We start from the raw sequence: 23,804 nt of genomic DNA, 5'->3' as shown, positions 1-23,804 counted from the left end.
ATACTATATATGTTTACAAGCTAAAATCCTATGATCCTATTATTACTAAAATACAGAGTAGTCACAGAATAGCTTTACAAAAAGCAAAAGTCACAGAATAGCTTATGAAATATAAAATTCACATGAAACATAATTATATATTAATAAAAGTTAGTATATTATATATTAACTTTACAAAATATGCCTAAAGTCATTACTTAATGAAGGCACAGATAAACATTGTATTTATTTTTATTTATGTTTATGCAAAGGAAACTCATTCTTTTTCTTTGATTATTTAATCACACTTTATTTCTCTCCTGTGTGTCAAATTCACTTTTAAAGAAACTCTTTTTCCTGTCTGAAGAAAGACATGTATGGACATGCACCCTCATTTTTACTATTACAGCAATCCTCTAAGCCCTAAAAGCTCAAAGCTAAATATCCTGAAAAAAATACAATTATTTATAAAACAATTTTATTTTCAGGGCTGGGTGGCTCAGTTGGTTAAGCCTCCAGCCCTTGATTTTAGCTCAGGTTATGGTCTCAGGGTTGTGAAATTAAGCCCCACATTGGGCTCTGTGTTTGGGTGTGGAGACTGCTTAAGATTCTCTCTCTCTCTCCTCTCCCTCTGCCCCACCCCCCACCCCCACTCACACGTGCATGCTCTATCTCTCAAATTAAAAAAAAAAAAAAACTATTAAAACAATTTTATTTTCATATACTAATAATGCCCAGAATCATGTATTAAGTAAATACCAACTCAGATCTTCTTAAGTTTAAGACCTGGATCTGCTCTGGGAAATACTAAGCCAAGTAAGACTTGGTTTCGCTCTTCAAGGTACAGAAGGAGAGAAAACTCTAAGAACTATCGGAGGAGAATAAAGAAGTAGAGTGGAGGGACAGTTCAAAACCACCTGCCAACATATCAGAGAAGTCAGAGCTAAAACCAGGTAATTAGGCTAAGCAGGGTTTCTCTACAGGGCAGTGTTGGCACTTGGGATCAGAAAATTCCTTGTTGCTGGGGGCTGCCTTGTGCATTATATAATGTGTGGCAGCATCCCTGACCTCTACCTACTCGACACCAGTAGGAATCCCTCCACTTCCTTGGGACAACTAAAAATGTCCCAAGGCATTACCAAACATTACTTGGAGGGAAATTTGACCCCAATTAAGTACTACTGGGCTAGAACCAGACTGGGATTGGGGAGTATTCTGAAATGGTAGACCAAATCTTGGCATAATTCAGAAAATTATACAGTCCAAGTTGTGAGAGTAATAATGAGAATGAAGAATAAAAAGTAGACTTCATCTATTAAATCATTCAAGGACAAAGAAATAAACATTTGTACCAAGCATTGTTAGATTCTTTGTATATAAGATCTAATATATATCTCACAAAAAAACCTTTGAAGTGGAAATAATTTTCCCTGTTTTGCAGATTTAGGAGCTATAGCTGTTGATGTTTTTATAACTTTCAGCATTCACAATGGCCAGCAATGATAAACAATGACAAACACCTCCCAATAACCACAACAGAAAAAGCCCAGAACCAGACAGCTTTCCAGGTGCTTTTTTTTTTTTTTAAGATTTTATTTATTTATTTGAGAGAGAGCACAAGCGGGGGGGAAGGGAGGCAGACAGAGAAGCAGACTCCCCATCGAGCAGTGAGCCCAACACAGGGCTTGATCCCAGGTTTCTGAGGTCATGCCCTGAGCCAAAGGCAAACACTTAACTGACTGACCCACCCAGGCACCTCCCCAGGTGAATTGTATCAAACATTTAAAGGAAAATTAATACCAATCTTTCCTAAACTCTTACAAAAACTTGAAGAGGAGAGAATACTTTTAAACTCATTTAACAAGACCAACATTACACCCACACCAAAGCCAGGTAAGGAGACACAACAACAAAAATTACAGGTCAATATCTCTGATTAACCTAGATGTAAAAATGCTAAACAAAATACTAACAAACTAAATTCAGTAGTGCATAAAAAGAGATCATTCACCAAGATCAAATGGGATTTATCCCCAGGATGCAAAGATGGTTCACCATATGCAAATCAATAAATGTGATATATCACATTAACAGAATGAAGAATAAAATCATATGATCATCTCAATCAATGCAAAAACATTTGACAAAATTCAACATTTTTTCATGATAAAAATTCTCAACAAATTAGGTATAGAACTCTCACCCTTTTTAGTCAACACAATACTGCAAGTTCTAGCCAGAGCAATTAGACAAGAAAAAGATAAGGCATCCAAATAGGAAAGGAGGAAGTAAATCTGTCTCTGTTTACCAATAATACGTCTTAACATATAAGAAGCCCTAAATACTCCACCAGAACTAACAAACAAATTCAGTAAAATTTCAGGACACAAAATCAGCATACAAAAATCAGTTGTTTTTCTAAACATTAATAATGAATTATTCAAAAAGGAAATTAAGAAATAATTCATTTACAATAGCATTAAAAAGAATAAAATATTTAGGAATAAATTTAACCAAGGAAGTGAAAGATCTGTACACTGAAAATTGTAGGACATGAAAAAAAATGAAAAAGACAGAAACAAATGGAAGGCTATCTCATGTTCTTAGATGGAAAGAATTAATATTGTGAACATGTCCATACTAACTCAAAGCTATCTACAAATTCAATGCAATTCCTATCAAAATTCCAATGGCATTTTTTACAAAAATAAAAAAAAAATCTTAAAATTCATAGGGAACCACAAAAGATGCTGACTAGCCAAAGCAATCTTAAGAAAGAGGAACAAAGCTGGAGGTATCATACTTCCTGATTTCAAACTAGATTACAGGGCTATAGTATTTAAACAGTGTGGTACTGACATAAAAACAGACACATATATAAATGGAATAGATTGAGAGTCCAGAAATAAACCCACACATGCACTCTAAATTAATCTATCACAGGGTTCCGAGAGTACACAATATGGAAAGGACAGTCTGTTCAAAAAATGGTGTCGGGAAAACTGAATATCCACATGCAAGAGAGTAAAATTGGACCTTTAAATTGTACCATATATAATAATCAAATAATCAAATAAAAATGTATTAAAGACTTAAATGTGAGACCTGAAACCATAAAACTCCTACAAGAGAACATAAGGAAAAAGCTCCTTGACATTTTCTTGGCAAAGTTTATTTTGGGATATGACACCAAAAGCATAGACAACAAAAGAAAAATAAACAAGTGAGACTTTATCAAACTAAAAATTTTCTGCCCAAAAAAGGAAACAATCAACAGAATGAAAAGGCAAGCTATGGAATGAGAGAAAATATTTACAAATCATATATCTGATGGATCTTCAAAAACTCACTAGCAAAAAATAAATAGAAACTCTAATTTTAAAAAGGGCAAAGAAACCAAATAGACATTTTCCCAAGGAAGACACACAAATGTCCAACAGGTAGTAGTAGGTTGTGATAGTACTATAATTTTTCTTTTTTCTGTGATATGATATTGATGGATTTCTAAGAGTACTTTAAAATACACATAAATTATTTCAACATAGCTTTCTATTTCTTTTTTTATGTTATGTTAATCACCATACATTACATCATTAGTTTTTGATGTAGTGTTCCATGATTCATTGTTTGCGTATAACACCCAGTGCTCCATACAGTACGTGCCCTCTTTAATACCCATCACCAGGCTAAGCCATCCCCCCACCCCCCTCCCCTCTAGAATCCTCAGTTTGTTTCTCAGAGTCCATCGTCTCTCATGGTTTGTCTCCCCCTTCGATTTTCCCCCCTTCATTCTTCCCCTCCTGCTATCTTCTTCTTTTTTTTTTTAACATATAATGTATTATTTGTTTCAGAAGTACAGGTCTGTGATTCAACAGTCTTACACAATTCACAGCGCTCACCATAGCACATACCCTCCCCAATGTCTATCACCCAGCCGCTCCATCCCTCCCACCCCCCACCACTCCAGCAACCCTCAGTTTGCTTCCTGAGATTAAGAATTCCTCATGTCAGTGAGGTCATATGATACATGTCTTTCTCTGACTGACTTATTTCACTTAGCATAATACCCTCCAGTTCCATCCACGTCGTTGCAAACGGCAAGATTTCATTCCTTTTGATGGCTGCATAATATTCCATTGTAAATATATACCACATCTTCTTTACCCATTCATCTGTCAATGGACATCTTGGCTCTTTCCATAGTTTGACTATTGTGGACATTGCTGCTGTAAACATCGGGGTGCACATACCCCTTTGGATCCCTACATTTGTATCTTTGGGGTAAATACCCAGTAGTGCAATTGCTGGGTCGTATGGTAGCTCTATTTTCAACTTTTTGAGGAACTTCCGTACTGTTTCCCAGTGTAGGATGGTTCCCCTTTCTTGGCATCCCCGCCAACATCTGTCGTTTCCTGACTTGTTAATTTTAGCCTTTCTGACTGGTGTGAGGTGGTATCTCATTGAGGTTTTGATTTGGATTTCCCTGATGCCGAGCGATGTTGAGCACTTTCTCATGTGTCTGTTGGCCATTTGGATGTCTTCTTTAGAAAAATGTCTGCCCATTTCTTGATTGGATCATTTGTTCTTTAGGTGTTGAGTTTAAGAAGTTCTTTATAGATTTTGGATACTAGCCCTTTATCTGATATGTCATTTGCAAATATCTTCTCCCATTCTGTCGGTTGTCTTTTGGTTTTGTGGACTGTTTCTTTTGCTGTGCGAAGCTTTTTATCTTGATAAAGTCCCAATAGTTCATTTTTGCCCTTGCTTCCCTTGCCTTTGGCGATGTTTCTAGGAAGAAGTTGCTGCGGCTGAGGTCGAAGAGGTTGCTGCCTGTGTTCTCCTTTAGGATTTTGATGGACTCCTGTCTCACGTTTAGGTCTTTCAACCATTTGGAGTCTATTTTTGTGTGTGGTGTAAGGAAATGGTCCAGTTTCATTCTTTTGCATGTGGCTGTCCAATATTCCCAACACCATTTGTGTTGGGAAGAAGAGACCGTCTTTTTTTTTTTTTTTTTTACAGCTTTATTGTGGTATGTCGACATACAATAAACTGCATATTTTATTTGTTTTTTTAAATATTTTTTTAAAGATTTTATTTATTTGACAGAGAGAGAGACAGCAAGAGAGGGAACACAAGCAGGGGGAGTGGGAGAGGGAGAAACAGGCTTTCTGCTGAGCAGGGAGCCTGATGTGGGGCTCAATCCCAGGACCCTGGGATCATGACCTGAGCCGAAGGCAGACGCTTAATGACTGAGCCACCCAAGCACCCCTAAACTGCATATTTTAAAGTGTATAATTTGATAAGTTTTGACATTTGTATGTACTTATGAAGCCATGACCACAATCAAGATAATCAACATATCCATTATTCCCAGTTTTCTCATGTTCCTATGTAATACCTCTCTTATATCCTCCCACCCTTGTCTTCAGACAACCTCAGATTTGCTCTCTGTCCCTAGAGATTAATTTGCATTCTCTAGAATTCTATAAAAGTGACATATGCAGTTTGTACTTCATTTTCTTTAGGGGGGTGTCTGGCTTCTTCTTTTTTTAATTATTTTATTGTTATGTTAATCACCATACATTACATCATTAGTTTTGGATGTAGTGTTCCATGATTCCTTGTTTGTGCATAACACGCAGTGCTCCATGCAGAATGTGCCCTCTTTAATACCCATCACCAGGCTAACCCATCCCCCCACCCCCTCCCCTCTAGAGCCCTCAGTTTGTTTTTCAGAGTCCATTGGAAGAGACCGTCTTTTTTCCATTGGACATTCTTTCCTGCTTTGTCTTTTTAATATCCAAACACTGATGCTGCAGTCAAATTCCATAAGTGTGATATATCTTACTAGTGCTCCTCCCTTTCCTGGTCTTGCAGGAGAATTAAGATTCTTTGCCCCTTTAAGTTTGTCATAACCATGTGGCTTGATTCAGCAAATGAAATGTGAGTGGAAGTGATAGGTCACTTCTAGATGAAACCATTTAAAAGCAGGTGATGATTCTCCATGATTACAATGGCAAACCTAGAAGGCTCATGTTGAAGTGGAGATCTAAGATAATAGAGACTCCATCAGCCTAGACCCCTGAGTGATTCTGAGCACACCTCAATCCCAGCAATGGGCACTGGTATGTAGAGATAAAAATATTTTGTTTTAAACAGTTGAGATTTAGAGGTTGTTTGTTACTGTAGCATAAACTAATCTATCCTAAGAACAGTAGATCATTCTTATGTTGTATCATGATGGCAAAAATTTTCCAAAAGCCTAACCAAAATTATATACCTGTTACCACAGCCAGATATGTATAATTAGAAAATTTTATATGTTAGGCTAAAATTATGTATTAGTTATTCTATAACTAAGAAATTTCAGAGATATCAAAAATCCTGAGGGTCACAAGAGGATTAAAGGTTTTGTCAAACTCAAAAAGTAATACATTTCAAGGATAACAGTCCTAATTTCCTTACTATTAATAAAATCAGGTGAAACAAGACCTGGCTTCTAATGAATTGATTGTATAGGCAATCAATGTGTCTAATTTGGAATGAAAGCTCATAAGTCCATAGATGTTAGTAGAGTCTTGTCTTCCATTTGTTACTAACACTAGGAGTTAATAGCTGGGAATTGAGTTGTTTAGCAATAAAAATAAGACATGATGAGTGGTTAGAGAAGCCTAAAGACACCTTAAGAGAGATAGTGATCAAGTATTTTTCATATCAATAAAGTACTAAGAATTAGAAACTAGGTGAAAATTAAAACCTTTTAATTTTGACCTCATTTTAATGTGGCATAGCAATTTTCTTGACATGTTGTAGTTACCATTAGGTTGTGGTTTGCAAATGATTGTCTTGGCTTATAAATGAGACCAGATTCAAGATTATTCATAAAATAATGTCACCCCTAATTCCATTCCTATCTGCATTCTTGAATACAGAAGAAGAGGGTAGGTTGGTATGCCAGAAATGATACACAGTCCTCAGGCTGCAATATAAATCCAACTGCCTGTGCTTAGTATGTTGTCAGTGGAACACAAGATTAATCATACATTAGAATAGATTCCTGTATAGTTTCAAGAATAAAAGCTTTAAGTTACTTTCTTAGATGTTTTCATGTTTAAAATGTCACTGTGGTATAAAACATTCTGGAGATTTTTCATTTAATTTGGGTTTTTTTTATCTTTTTATAAAATCAATTATATACTGTGCCATTATTTATTGTTTTCTAGTCTGTGAGCTGTAAAAGTCAGAGGCTATGTTTACATTTATATTAACTCTTGTAATACCCCATGGTGCCTAACACATAGTCTGTACTCAAAAAGCACTGGATGAGTTTAATTAGATCCTTTATCTTCAACATGGCCATTCTCCCTAGTATCTTTACCTAGCCTTCAGATCCTCTTCTCTCATTGTACAGCATATAATGTCTCTTGAAGAGAGCATAAGAACATAAAAGGTAGAAGGATTAAATTCTGTTCTCTTTATACAGGTCTTTACTCTTATTTATTGACAGGAATTGAGATGGTTGAAATTAATAACATGCAAAATATACCTAATAAATTAGAAAACAAGGACCAAGGAGAGGAGAAAAAAATAAATGTTCTAACTAAAAACATCATATGGTTCATGTCAAAATATCCAATTTAACTCTGAGCTTTGTGATAGCCAATGCAGAAAAGAAACTTGTAAAGGTGTATAGTTCCTATTAACTGAAAGTAGAAAGCATGTAAATTTCTCACAGAAGAAAATTTTAATACCTAGTCTCTAAATTCTAAAAGACGTTCTCCTGTGGGATTCAATCTGAAACCCCTGAGAAAGAAATAGACCGAATGTTGCTGCCTTTTGGGATCTCTTCCAAAAAAAGCCAGAGGCAGAAAGAGTAATTCCACCCAGTCTAAGTTAATGCAAATGGATCTTATTGTCATTCTGTCTTCAAACTAGATCCAGTGATAATACCTGAGTATCCACAGAAGTTGATGGAGGACAAGCCCTTGGACTAATGTCTCTCAAAAAAAATCACTTCTAGGGCACCTGGGTGGCTCAGTTGCTTAAGCGACTGCCTTCGGCTCAGGTCATGATCCTGGAGTCCCAGGATCGAGCCTCACATCGGGCTCCCTGCTCTGTGAGGAGTCTGCTTCTCCCTCTGACCCTCTTCCCTTTCGTGCTATCTTTCATTCTCTCTCTCTCAAATAAATAAATAAAAATCTTTAAAAAAAAAATCACTTCTCACATTCAACTTTAGATGAAGGGTAGCACCTGGGAGAGATCACAGGCTTTGGAATCAAGGAGATCCAGATTTGACAATCTGTTTCAATTTGAATTTGAAATATATTTGACAACTTATTTCACATCCCTGAGCCTCAGATTCCTTAGGGGAAATACACAGGTCAGGAATAAAAATCTGACACATGTCTTAGAAAAGGCATAACTTGCTCCAGAAAAATAAGGAGACCTTAGATTCTAGATGGGCAGGCAAAACTGCTACAATTTTTATGAAGCCTGAAGGGGTTATCCAAGATGCTTTTCCATGGAAGGCCCACCTACCAACTCATGGAAGAGAAGGAAAGCCAGATCTTTTTTCAAAGAACAACTGGCATTCACCTTCAGTAATTAGACAAGTATTCAAGTGAGATCCCACCAATTCACACCATAGAATTGTCTAATATCAACCCGGGAATTATATGAATCAGACTCTTCCTGTTGTCCACAGAGAAAAAACTTAGTACCACTTCCAAGGGTTGGATGATTCTGAAATGCTTAGCTTTTCCATAAGCATGACAGAATTAGTTAGCTGCAACTATATGTCCAGATCACTGAACATACGAACTAGATATATAAAGATATTTAGTATTCACTACCCTAATTTCAGGAGCATGTCTTTGTCAGATAATGAGTTTCATTTTTCTTAGTCAATGTTGAGTTAATCTTGCTGGCAATAAATTCTATAGTTATTCACTTCATGGAGCCATCAAACCAGGTCATCAGACTGTGGAAGGATACCGTTTTCATTGTACATGAGGTATGAAGTTAGCTCATATAAAATATTTGCATATGCACTAAACAAAAGTGAAACAAAAAATGATCACGTTTTCTACGGCTTGATATTACTATCTGATCTTTAAGTCATGGAATCACATTGCTTCCAGACATGAGAAGTGTGAATCACAACAACTAAATGATATCACTGATTTCATGCAAAACTATTTTAATAAAATAATGTTTCTTATAACCAACTCAAATTATATCATTTCTCCATTGATACAGAGGACTCTCCTAAAATTAGACCTCACAATTGTTTTTCTATTGAAGTATGACTGAATTCAATGTTTTTGATAATACTCTGTTTCAGAATAAATCCAACATCACAAGAAATGCAAGTAAGGGACAAACAAGGCCACATTTTTTACATGTTGATATTAGCTTTGTACTTATTTCTTTATACTTGTTTTCCTGTTTGGCCTTCTATACATGTTTTGATCTGAAATTAATCTCACTTCTAACTCTTTTGCTCTATCACTAACACACCACCCACCCCACCCCACCCCCAGAAAAAAAATACCTTAAGTGTAGTAAATGGTCCAAATATCCCAAGGGAAATTTTTGCCACTTTGATCTACATACAGGAAAAAATGTATATCATCTGCTGGTGGCTCAGCAGCCTGTGAACTATGTGTTGGTAAGCTTAGGCCTGTTGCTAGTGGAAAAAATAATCATGCTTTGTATTTATGTAATACCTTTCTTCTGTGGAGCTTGAAGGATATTATGTGTCTTGCATCACTAATCTTCATAATATCCCATATTTATGGGAATCTATTGAAGTAAGGACCATATTTTAACCTGAAAGATCATGAAGTGGGCAAAATTGATAAAGAAAGATGCTAAACACAACTGATCTTGTTAAGGGCATATGGAAATGTTGTGGGGCCAGACTTTCATTCCCCGTCACACTATATGCACCATTTTCCATAAACGAATCTTTTTTTTTTTTTTTTTCAATCTAGACAGAGAGCCATGACTGAAAGCTGAAAAGAAGAAAGATTCAGTGACTAAGCAGCAGAGTGGAACCTCAGGGCCTCTGCATTTTCTTTTTAATTCTGTTCCTAATTTGTGATGTGACCCCAAGAAACCTTTTGCCCTCTTTAAGCCTCAATTGTTTTACTTACAAAATAGTATTGTGAAAGCATGTTGCTCTGCATCCTGGCTCCAGCTTCCAACACTCTATCTTTTGTAGTGTCCTTTAATTAATTTGTTCATCTATTCAACAAATATATATTGAGCATCTTCCATGTTTAAGGCACTGGGGCAGTTGCTTTGGGACTCTAAAGGAAATTAAGACATTATCTAGAGCTTAAAAAATAGAAGCAGGAGCTCTTACATGTGTAAAAATAACTACATAATAAACTATTGTATGTTAAGTGTCATTGAATCATGCAAATAATACACTAAACAAGCTCTGGAAATTTGCTTCTGGCAGGACTGTGTTAGCAGAAAGAGCACTGAACAAGGAGTAAAACCTCATCTGTAGACCAGCCACCTAGCTCTCTGTAAAATGGATAAAACAGCAGCATGTAACCTCACAAGGTTGTTGTGACAGCAAAATAAAATATTGTAGAAGAAAGCACCTTGTAAATGTAAAGGTTTCTTTTGTTTTGTTTTCTTTTTATTGTAACTAAATAAATCAGAGAATACTTCAGGTATGTGCCATTCAGAATGATCTTTAGATGATGAAGAATATCTCAATAGATATATAATATTCTGAACAGAAAAATGGTGTAATCTAAGGCATAGAGCAGGAAACATATTAAGAGAACTAAAAAAAATGAAAAGATCAAAAGTCATAATGAGGGGAACAAATACCTTTAGAAAGTAAAGGATGATGGAAGAATGAAGGAGTGAAAGATATGAAATCAAGGAAATGATGATGAGGGGACTTGTTAAAGATATTCAGTTGTTCAAAAGGTTGGCATGACCTAAAGAAGGACGGTGGTTGATCCATGGCTGAAATGACCTGAAGATTTAACTCAATAAAATTGAAGTGATTCAGGAAATTTTAGTCCATTTTTGTATGAGTCAAGCACAAAGACAGAGATAAGAATGCAGAGTGGAAAAGAAAATTCTCAACCCTGTACAGAACTCTTCACAGTAGTGAGAGACATGGGGATGAAAGCCAATAAATGATAAAAATGAAGCAGATGAAAGACTGAGAGAAGTTAGGTCACAATGAATTGTAGGAAATAATAGAAAAGACTGAAGACATACAATACTCTGTAGTTTGCTTATAATGACGCTTTGTTTAGGATTCTCCTAAAATAACATCCTTCAGCAAGTAGCTCCAATCTCCTCATTAATCTACAATCATTAAAGGTCAATATCCACGCCATGGCTACACGGCATTCTCCATATCCCAGACTCAAGACAGTGCCAGTGGGAGCCATACCCTGGTCTGTGATCAATGACTTCCCCATCAGGACACCTTCCCAATATCCCCTTTCTCCTCTCCTCCTTTCCACAACACACACTCATATATCCACTTTTTTTTTTTTAAGTTAACTCTACACCCAACATGGGGCTTGAACTCACAACTGGGAGATCAAGAACCTCATGTTCCACCAACTGAGTCATCCAGGCACCCTTCACACATCCACTTTGAGTAAGTCAGAAATAGCTCAAACTCAGGGAAGATTTAGGATTTCTAGCCCTCAAGGTCAGAACCATTTGCAAATTACTAGACAGTCTCTACCATGGCATTGAGTACATATACATAATGTTAAAGTTAAGGTTCAAGTATTTATCCATGTCGCACGAATATATAATAGCTATCAGTAAATATAATTTATAAATTCTGGGTAAATTCAGAGTTGCAAGATTACCTCATTTCCACTATTATGAAATATTCCTTCCATTTGACTGTCAGATTTCAAATGCGCAGTGGCAGTATCACAGCCAATGAGGTTTATCCGAGGCGCGATTATTGCTAATCATTGTTTACTAATATAGATCACCATGAATTCTGTTCTTGGGTCTAAATTGATGAAAACTAGTATAATACATGGTATCTTACAATGAATAAAACATTTAAAATATTTTTTTATAAAAACACATGATTAACTAATGAGCTAGGAATAAGAGATACTTTCTTTTAGTTTATTCCCCATTTTGTTTTTCACCTTTGACCTAGTTTTTCTTTCTTATTTTGATAACTGGTTTGCCTTTGATCAACAAGAGTGAATGTTCAATGATCAGAATACAAGTCTTACTTCAAAGATCAGAACAGTTTCTTGATGGCCAGTCTTATGAGTATGTGACTATAAATATTTCTTGTATATATCTTTTTCTTATGAAAAGAAAAAATTACTTTAAAATATGCATCTAGCTATGCATAGACCTCTTACAGATTATCAAAATATAAATGCAATGATGATCATTTTGTTCACTATATATGTTCAGACTTCATATTTCAGGTGTTTATATGATCTAATTTCTAAACTAAGGCAATGTCTTACTCTCAAAAACACTCCCACATAAAATAATACCTTTATTAATGTGGTTTACCTTTTCTAAAATTTTCATCTTTGGGTGCCTGGGTGGCTCAGTTGGTTAAGCGACTGCCTTCGGCTCAGGTCATGATCCTGGAGTCCCGGGATCGAGTCCCACATCGGGCTCCCTGCTCGGCAGGGAGTCTGCTTCTCCCTCTGACCCTCTTCCCTCTCGTGTTCACTCGCTCTCATTCTCTCTCTCTCAAATAAATAAATAAAATCTTTAAAAAAAACCAAAAAAATAAATAAATAAAATTTTCATCTTTTTGCTGAAACACCAAACGGATATGATTTTCTTATTATTTATATTAATTTCTCCTGCTAAATTTTCTTATAGTTGGCTGTGAACTAATCACTAAATAAAAAGACATAAGTTCTTAACAAATCAATATATATTTATAAACTTTTAGGGATAACATAGCCCCCTTAAAACAACTCCAAAGAAACAGATACAATAGCCCCTTCCTAATGGGAAGTAATTTAATCCCTGCATGTCGATTCACAGTTTAAAAATTGCTTGCATGTATTTTAATTAATTTGATCCTCACAGAATCCCAGTAAATTGGATTTGCAAACATTTTTATTATCTTTATTCTCAGATGAGGAAACTGAGGCTTGGTTAAATAAGTTACTTGCTCAAGGTTATATAAATAGTAAGTATCAGAGACTAGACTTCATGTCTTCAAAGAGCACCATTTTGATCCAAAATGAACACTAAGGAGAGAACCCTAATAATCTGTCACTTCAAAAAGCATTTAACTGCAATGTAATAAAATAGGAAAAGGAAATAAGAGGTACAGAATTAGAAAGGAAGAAAAAAATGTCATTGACAGACAAAATGACTGCCTGCATAGAAAATATAAGTAAATTTATAAGCTATTGAAAGAAATGAGTTTAGGGGCACCTGGGTGGCTCAGTTGGTTAAAACGACTGCCTTCGGCTCCGGTCATGATCCTAGAGTCCCAGGATCGAGTCCGGCATCGGGCTCCCTGCTCAGCAGGGAGTCTGCTTCTCCCTCTGACCCTATCCCCTCTCATGTGCTCTCTCTCTCTCATTCTCTCTCTCAAATAAATAAATAAAATCTTTAAAAAAAAAAGAAAGAAATGAGTTTATCAAAGAGGCTGGATAAGAAAGTGTTCCCATAAACAATCAACAACCTTTTAAAAATATATAAAACATATATTGAAATGTTTTTTAAAAATCATATTCACAAAAACTTAAAATACTTAAAAATAGAGTAACAAAATACACAAGAACTGAATATGAAAATTATAAAACTTCACTAAAGCCATAAAAAGAAGACTCATAAATAACATTTTCTCTACCCCAAGAGTTGTCATTTTAACTGGAAAACCCTGAAATACAATGTTCATGACATTATCAAATATAAAAAAAAAATGTTATATAATGTAACCAAGGAAGACATTATCCTTTTGACATTTTTTGCCTAATATTTCCCCAGTTTGAATACTGACACTACAAAAATAAATAAATAAATAAATAAATAAATAAATAATTGCTTAAATGTCAGTATCATTTAAAAATGGCAGGTAGGAGTGCCTGGGTGGCTCAGTAGTTTAAGCCTCTGACTCTTGATTTTGACTCAGGTCATGATCTCAGGGTTCTGAGATGAAGCCCCATGTCCAGCTCTGCACTGGGTGTGGAACCTGCTTGGGATACTCTTTCTCCCTCTCCCTCTGCCATCCTCTCTCATAAATAAATAAATAAATAAATAGTAAGTAAATAAGTAAATAAGGCAGGTGGATCAGAATGACTCCAACTAAAAAGACTGCATTTTCCACATGTAGAGGAGATTATGGAAAAACTGGAATTCTCATGTACTACTGGTAGGAAAGTAAAATTGTTAAACACCCGATAATTTCTTAAAAAGTTAAATTTACACTGTAATGTGATCCAACCATTTCACTCCTAGATATTTGCCCAAGAGAAAAGAAAGTATATGTTCATACAGCAAATTGTACATGCATGTTCATAGCAGCTTTCTTTGTTATAGGCAAATACTAGAGCAACCTAAATATCTACCACTGGGAGAATGGATAAACAAATTGTGGTACATACACACAATGGAGCACTGCTCAGCAATAAAAAGGAATAGACTTTTGATAAACATAAAACAAAGCATGAATTTCCAATAATTGTGCTAAAAGAACCCAGACAAAATATACGTGTATGTACATATATATATATATATATATATATATATATACATGTATATATATATATATACACCATACAATTCCACTTATATAAAACTCTGGAAAATACAAGCTAATCTAATCTATAATGACAAAAAACAGATCAGTGGTTGCCTAGGGGGCAGAAGAAAGAGGGAACAGGGTAAAAGGGACTCTTACAGAAAGGCATGAAAACTGTAGAGTGATGGACATGTGGGTTTCATGTGTATATACAAATGTCAAACTTATCAAGTTGTACACTTTTAAAATGTGCAGTTTATTGTATTTCAAGTGTGCCTCAATAAAACTGTATTTTTACGTGATAAGCAGGCTAGAATAGTTTAGCAGAGAGTAAATTTCCAATCTACAACACCCAGAACACTACAAACTTATTTTATTAATAATTTACACAAAAAGTTACCATCTATAAAAGATATTTGTGTATTACTTTCCTAAAGGAATGACTCTACAGACTTTATTATGATAGGTCACTGAATTTGGCTAGTAAGAGACTTTAATTTCACCCATTACAGTCTCTTAATTGTATCTAATCATTTGTGAACTATTGAGATTCAGAAACAAGTTTGTTATCACCCTCTTGCATTGATTGATTGGAATTAAATATAAATCGGTTTAAATTCAGTGCTGAATAACTCTTTGAGCCTGTGCAAATTACTTCAACTTTCTAAGCCTCCATTTGCTCATCTGTAAAATTGAAATATGTATTCACCTCTTTCCTGGTTGTTGTTGTAAAGAGAATTTACATCTGTATGGTAGTGTGTACAACAATAGGTACATGATAAATGGTTATTATTATTATTATTATTACATAACATTATGAGATAAACAAATTTCATTGAAGACCATGATGTTTTTTCTGGTCTCTTTCTAGCCAGTTGATCCAATTATGGGTTTTCACACATATAAATATAAAGTATTATCTATATACATATATGCATGTTCATTTGTTTAGCAAGTATTTATTAAACCCCTATAGAACTGTATGGCAACCATGAATTTTTGCCATATTTATATGTTCAATTTCACAGTAATAGCCAGTCCTTTAAGAATTCTAGCCACTGAATTCTGATCTTCACAATAATTATTATCTAAATATTCTTCCATAATTACTTTTTCTTTAAATTTCAAAGCATTGTTTAAAGATTGGTAAAATCCGAATATAATATGTATAATAAAAATTGTATATGTGTGTTCAAAAAAGGAAATTCAGCAAAATGTTGAATTTCTTTTTATTTTGATGATTGCACAATTATTTTTAATTTTTTCTCACTTTACTATGCCAAATTTTTTTGAAAGTATGTTTCATCTTTAAAGTGGAAAATAAATCTGAAGTAATGAATAAAATATTTACTGCCTGAATTTGGCAGTGTCCACAAATGCTACATTTAGAAACGTCACTTGGATTCTCACTTCTGCTCATTCCCCCATCACACTATATGCACCAACTTTCGTAAGTAAATCTGTCTTTCAATCTAAAGGAGAACCATGACTGAAGCTGAATAGAGGAAAGATTTGGTGACTAAGCAACAGACTGGAACCTCAGTGCCTGTGAATTTCATTCTAAATTCTGTCCCTAATTTGTGATATATCCTAAGGAATTTCTCAGCCAGTTTCTGCCTCTCTTACTTGGCTTGTAAAATGGTGGCATTCACAGTTACTCTTCAGTCTGACTCTGCCTGGTTTCTGAGCAAGCATTGTATATATAATCAAGCCCTGTACTGGTTGTTCACAATGATTCCTAGTAGAGATTATATTCTCCCACTCAGATCTGGTCATGCAAATATGTAAATATATCAAATAACCACCCTTTCAGACTGACAAACAAGTTGATCAGTATCCCACCATCATTTGGTTTTCATTAGGAATGAGTCCAAGATTGGTTGACTCTTCACACCACTGTCTATATCCCACAGGGATCTGCAGTAGTTATGAGCCCCAAGTGCATTTCCATCAACAATTAGAACTAGCTGACTTTATCTCCTCATCCCCTACACATGTTAAGACTTGAGGAAAAGGAAAAGTAGATCTTCCTCCAAGAAATTGATATATCCTATCTTGGAAGTGAGGAACTTTATTTCACATGTTCCATAACCACCTACCATATGTCTAACAAAACTTTATTTGAAGATTAAATAAATTAATATAGCCCGAACTGAGAGATCTTAAATTAAAATTTTAGTATCATTCAACATGCTATATCACCTCAACAATCTTTAGGCCAGTTTGAAAGTCATACATCTACTTTACACAGTAATAAGAAATTTCTCCCAGACTTCAAACTCTGATATTGAGGAATAAATATGCAAAATTCCAAGAAAGTTATGTAGGGCAACCATAGCTGCTGCTTGCCTCAAAATGAATAAGATGGCGGTGACTAGAAATCAAGGCCCATCCTATGGCTATCAGGCGTGTCATCCCAGGGCTGGTTGAGGGCAGGGTACACCACGATAGTGGCAGAGCCCAAGAATGACAGAGCCCTGGCAGAGGAATAGTTCTTTAATGCCTTGACCGAACTTGATCTAACTTATGGGGCTATATCCCCTATGCTGTAGCAATAACGTCACTGTCTATTAAGAGGGCACTAATTATTAATTCTTTCCATTAAGAAAGTAAGATATATAATGATGTAATGTATGGTGACGAACATAACATAATAAAAAAAAAAGTGGAAAAAAAAAAAGTAAGATATACTGGTCCATAATTAGCAGAAACCTTTCAGGAACTTTTGGTAGAATGGTATCATGTCAACAATTACCCAGTCTCTCAGTATGGTGCATGTTGATAATATTTTTTCATTCATATCTTGGCCCCATGGTTCCACATTTTAATTCCTGAGAGACTCTAGATTTCTCAGTGATTGTCATCTAGTGCTATTACCACATTTAGTTTGCAAATAAGATCCGGAGGACTCTGAATTTATTCTTTCAGGCGGTACCCAGCTATCAATTTGAAAACAGAATTCAGGAATTTCCAGTTTAGAATGATATCTAGAAAGGAGTCACTCATGGCTTTCCCTACTTCCCACTAAAATGTACAGGAAAAAAAGACCAAATCCCATGCCACAACTAAAAATTGAGACTGAACAAAAACATCCAATATACAAAGTTAAGGTGAAAAATCCATGAACTATGAAAGGAATATAGCTGTATTGATTTTTTTAACAATCTAGACTTCCTCTCAATAAATATAGACTTTTTTTAAAAAAGTGAAAAAATATTGACTATTCTCTAACTTAAGACACATAATTTATAGCATCCTAGAAACCAAGTATTGAATTATTTACTGTAGAGGTTTAAGATGCTGCATTTTTAATTAGCCGTAAAACTATTTTATACACACATATGCACAGAAAATCCTCTCCAACTCCACTCTCCAAATTTGCATACTATATCCATTCATAGACCATGTGGAAGGATCGGCAATGGCAAGTTGCATCTTGGGATGTCTGTAAGCCTAAACAGGTAGTAATGCAAGCTGGGACTTGTAGTTTTTTATATATTCCATTAGCTTAGGGTATTAAAATCAAATGGGAGAAGGATAAGAAAGCACCCTAAGGAAAGAAGAATTGTGTAGAGAAAAATTAGTCTTAGAAATTTGAATAGAATGCTAGCTTGCCTTCTGATTTCATATCTGAAAAAAAAAAAATCAACTACTCTTCTCATAGACAAGAGCAGGGCCAGAGCTATTCCTGTTAAAAAAATCTTAAGTGTGGTTGGATCTTGCCTCATTAATAGACAAATACATGTAGAAATTCAACCTGATGTCTCTGAAAAAATATAGACTAAGGGAAAGAGAAATAATTCTAAAAACTATTTATTTACTCATTTATTCAACAAATATTTTTGAACCTGTAATTAATATGTCTTACCCATGTAATTAATACTATCAGAGATACTAAACATAGAAGGGAAAATAAATGATATATGAGCACTCTACACTAAGTTTAAAATCAAATAGGAAGGCAGATATTAATTAAAAATTATACAGATATATTTTAAAAGTGCTGTAAACATAAAGAAAGGTATGGAAGGACATAGAAAGTTATATGACAGTATTCAAGACAAAGTTTATAAAATTTCTTGACATTCTCATGTATGTCAATCTATGTAAATACATCTTGTATTTGTGTATTTTAATGTAATACAAATATATATAATGTAAAACAATGTGACCTCTATAAAAAAGAAACAAGATCATAATAAGAGAACAAGTCAGAAAAAGAGGACAATATGCACAATATGGACCAATGCAAAGAAATTAAAGATGTAATGTCAAAATAGAAATCCATACTGGAGAGAGAACAAAACTGAACAAATACTGAGGAAGTGAAATCAGTAATATGTGGAACAAAATTAAGAAATCCCTCCTACAGTAAACAGGATATGGACAGATAGTTGAAAATGATAGAATGAAGACTATAGTTTTGGAAAGCACAGAACAGAGAATATGTGAATACCTGAATTTCTAAAAAGAAACCACAGAAAATAGAAGCAAAAAATAGTCCACAAATGGGGAAGGGGTTGGAAATCGATGGAATATTCTAAACTGCAAGAAGTCTTGTGTAGCTAACATCAAACACTGTGGGGAAAGATTAAAAGCTTTTCCCTAAGATTAAAGAAAAGACAAAAATGCCTGCTTTCACCATTTCTATTCAACATAGTCCTGGAAATTCTAGTCAGAGCAATTAGGCAAGAAAAAGAAATAAAAGGTATCCGAATTGGAAAGGAAGAAGTAAAATTATCTCTATTCACAGAGAGCATGTTCTTATACGTAGAAAAAACTAACAAATACACACACTCATAAAACCAGTTAGAGCAAACAAACTAATTCAGCAAAGATGCAAGATAAAAAACCAACACACAAATCTCCAATGTATTTCTACACACATACAATGAATAATCTAAAAAGAAAATTAAGAAAACAATTTGAAATAACATAAAAAGAAAAAAGATAGAAATAAATTTAACCAAGGAGGCATAAGACTCTACTGTAAACTACAAACATAGCTGAAAGAAATTAAAGAAGACCAAAAAAAAAAAAAAAAGGATTTTAAAAAGAAGAAAATTAAAGAAGACCTAAATGGAAAGGCACCCGAGGTTCACAGATTGAAAGACTTAAAATTTACAAAATGATAATACTACCCAAAGCAAAATACAGATTTAATGTAATCCTTATCAAAATCCCCACAGGGTTTTTGCAGAAATGGAAAAGCCCATCTTAAAATGTGTACAGAATTTCAAGAGAGCCATAACAGCTAAAACATTCTCAAAAAAGAACAAGTTGGAGAACTCATACTTCCTGGTTTCAAAACTTACCACAAATCTACAGTAATCAAAAGAATGTAGTCCTGACATAAGGGTAGACATATAGATCAATGGAATAGAATTGAGAACCTAGAAATAAACCCTTACATCTACAGTTAGTTGATTTGAACAAGGGTGCCAAGATAATTCAATAGGGAAAGAACAGTCTCTTCAACAAATGGTGGGAAAATTGGATATACTCATGCAAAAGAATAAAGTTGGACCCTTACATTACATAACATACAAAAACTAACTCAAAACAGGTCAAAAACTTAAATTTTTAAAAGCAAAAACTATAGTGTCTTGGAAGAAAATACAGGGGTAAATCTGCATGATCTTGGATTTGGCCATGGTTCCTTAAGTATGACACCAAAAGTACAGGCAACAACAATAACAAATAGACAAAATAGATTGCATTAAAATTAAAATTTTTGTGTATCAAAAGACATTATCAAAAGAGGGAAAAAGACAACACACAGAATGGAAGAAAATATTTGCAAATCATATATCCAGAATATATGGAGAACTCCTGCAACTCAACAACGAAAGACCAAACAGCCTGATTTAAAAATGGGCAAAGAGGGGCACAATGGCTGCCTCAGTCAGAAGAGCATGAGACTCCATCTCAGGGTTGTGAGTTCAAGTTCTACGTTGGGTGTAGAGATTGCTAAATAAATAAATAAATAAACAAACAAATCTTAAAAAAGAGAGAGAAAATTTCCCCCAAACCTAATTGTGTGGAATAATACCAAAAAAAAAAAAAAATTATAAAAACGGGTGAGGGATTAGAATAGCTATTTCTCCAAAGAAGATATACAAATGCTCAACATGATTAGTCATCAGGGAAATGCAAATCAAAACCACAATGAAATACCACTTAACACCCATTAGAATGCTATTATCAATAAATTGAAAAATATCCCCTTTATCTTCCATTTGTTTTTTAAAGGGCCCCTTACTCTTGACTTTTCCCTAAAGACCTCTCTTCACTACAGCTCCCTCAGGCAGGCACTGTGTTTTCTCCCATTGCTCCCCACTAGTCAATGAGTTGGAGTACATGTCTTTTTTTCCTCTCTATTACCAGTTCCAAACCATTCCTCCTTCCTCACTCCTCCCTAAAATCTCACAGCTTGCTGTAGGTCATCTGTCAAGCCCGCACTATCCCTCATTTTTTTATTATAATTCTTGAGTTACAACTATTCTCTAAAATATATCCATTATAAATCTTGGTGGTTTCACTATATCCAGTTAGATGAGCCTTCTCCTATCCTGTTTCTTAATCTCATCTTCCAATGATCTTGCCATCTATTTTATTTCACCCACTCACTCCATCCATCACACCCTAGACCGGCATTATTCAATACAGTAGGCACCAGCCACATGTGCTCCTGAGATCTTGAAGTGTGGTTAATGTGACTAACAGACTGAACTTTAAATTTTATTTAACATTATTTAATTTAATATACAATTTTTAAACAATAAGTGATTTAGTCACTGAAAAACTTTTAAGAACGTTTGGATCAACTTGAGTATGTAAATTAACTTTTTTCACTTGTAAAGGTTCTGAAATCTAAATACCTATAAAGCATCTCTGATAAAAATTTAATTTCTTGGGGCACCTGGGTGGCTCAGTTGTTAAGCGTCTGCCTTCGGCTCAGGTCATGATCCCAGGGTCCTGGAATCAAGCCCCGCATCGGGCTCCCTGCTCAGCGGGAAGCCTGCTTCTCCTTCTCCTTCTACTGCTTCCCCTGCTTGTGCTCTTTTGCTTTCTCTGTCAAATAAATAAATAAAATCTTTAAAAAAAAAATGTAACTTCTTAGTTGAGATGTACTGTAAGTATTCAACGTAGGGGCACCTGAATGGCTGCTCGGTCAGTTAAGTGTCCGACTCTTGATTTCGGCTCAGGTCATGATCTCAGGGTCATGAGATCCGGCCCTGCATTGGTCTCCGTGCTAAGCATGGAGCCTGCTTCTTTCTCCCTCCCTCTCCCTGTGCCCCTCCCCACCCCCACTCATGCTCTCTCTCACTAAAAAAAAAACAAAAAAAAAAAGAAAAGAAAAGAAAGTATAAAATATATACCAGATTCCAAAGACCTAAGGTATAAAAATGAGAATGTAATATATTTTATTAATAATTTTTATATTGATTACATGTTAAAATAATAATATTTTGGATACATTTGCTTAAATAAAATATATTATTAAAATTAATTTTACCTCTTTACTTTTTTGGTAGCTACTAGAAAATTTAAAATTACATTTGTAGCTTGCAAATTTCTGTTGGACAGTATTACCCTAGACCTTGTCATTATCAGTAACTGCACCATTGATATCAATTGCAAAGGTCCCACTCCTTGATAACCAACTATCTTTCCAACTAATACCCCAACTCCAATAATTATTGAACCCACCAAGACATTCAATCCATTGATGCTTCCATCTTACACTATCCCTCCTCTGGGTCGGCAGCAGTTCCCTTTTACTCAACTTAAACTCCATGTTCTATTGTTATAAATGAATGAATGAAAAAATTTAACAAAAGATATGTCGTGATAAAACATTTATAACTAGTTTTTATTGTGTTCTCCAAGCGTTCTCCATTATTTTTTTAAATCTCTCAATAATCCCATGAGGTAGTTTCACTACCTCCTAGTTCCTTTCATATGCTACTACACCATGATGGAAAAGGGAAATGGATGATATGCTTGCTCCATAAAGCATTTGCTGCGTCAGGGGCCTCTAGATTTTTTGTCTTCTGCCTGAATTTGTCCCACTTTTTTGACCCCTGTCTCCTGTCTCTGATTCTGACAGATTATTATATATATATATATATATATATATGATTCAAAGCTATGCTTAAATATCTTCACAACCCATCCTCTATAACCTATTCCTTCCAATAGCCCCAGGGGTAATTCATTTATTTATAAATTCAACAAATTCACTGAGGATCTTCTCTATACCAGGCACTGCTGTAGGGGCTGGTAATACAGCTATAAACTAGACCAGAGGTCTTCAAACTGTAAAAGGTCAGATAGTAAATATTTTGGGCTTTGTGAGCCAAGGGACAAAATCAATAATGTAGTATTTACAAAAGAGAAAACAAATATCCTCAACTTTTATTAATGAAATTATACATATAGTAATAGGGGCACCTAGTGGCTCAGTCAGTTAAGCTGTTGCCTTCGGCTCAGGTCATGATCCCAGGGTCCTGGGATCCAGCCCCGCATCCCTGCTGAACAGGGAGCCCAGTTCTCTCTCTTTCCCTCTGCCCCTCCCTCTGCTGGTGCTTGCTCTCTCTCTCTCCCTCTCTCTCTAATAAATAAATATAATAATAAAAACTAAGTACAATTTTTTTTAATACAAGCGTCCTAATGAGAATAATAAAATACTTTTTCTAGAAAGGATAACACTTTGATCTGGATTCAAAGTTAGCATTCTTATAATCAAATCCATTGCAAATGTTCATCTGTACCTTCTAAGCTCAGGCAATAACAAAAGGGCAGGCCAGAAATAGCTGTACTGTGCCAACCACTGAACTAAACATAAAAAAAAATCCTCGTTCACAGGACGCTTATATTTTCATCGAGGGGTAGGGGATATAGGAAATAGACAATTATAATAAGTCAGATGGTGATAAATGCAATAAAGACAAACAAAGCAGGGAGGGGGGAATCGAGGGTGACTAATGAAAGATGGCAGAAGCAATGATTTTATGTAGGATTGTCAGACGAACCTTCCTTGGCTGAAACAGAGACCTGAGGAAAGCAAGTTAGT

At 35.0% G+C, this 23,804-nt stretch overlaps 2 pseudogenes; both read left to right on the top strand.

The window, feature by feature from the left end:
- LOC113918854 overlaps window positions 1–23,804 on the top strand; it is a 70,427-nt pseudogene that overhangs the window by 24,767 nt on the left and 21,856 nt on the right.
- On the top strand, window positions 11,891–12,022 carry LOC113918993 (annotated as a pseudogene).

This window comes from Zalophus californianus, chromosome 1 (genome assembly GCF_009762305.2).
Source record: "Zalophus californianus isolate mZalCal1 chromosome 1, mZalCal1.pri.v2, whole genome shotgun sequence".
Lineage (NCBI taxonomy): Eukaryota > Metazoa > Chordata > Mammalia > Carnivora > Otariidae > Zalophus > Zalophus californianus.
The sequence above is the reverse complement of the archived record's forward strand: the minus strand, read 5'-3'. Positions and strand labels throughout refer to the sequence as shown.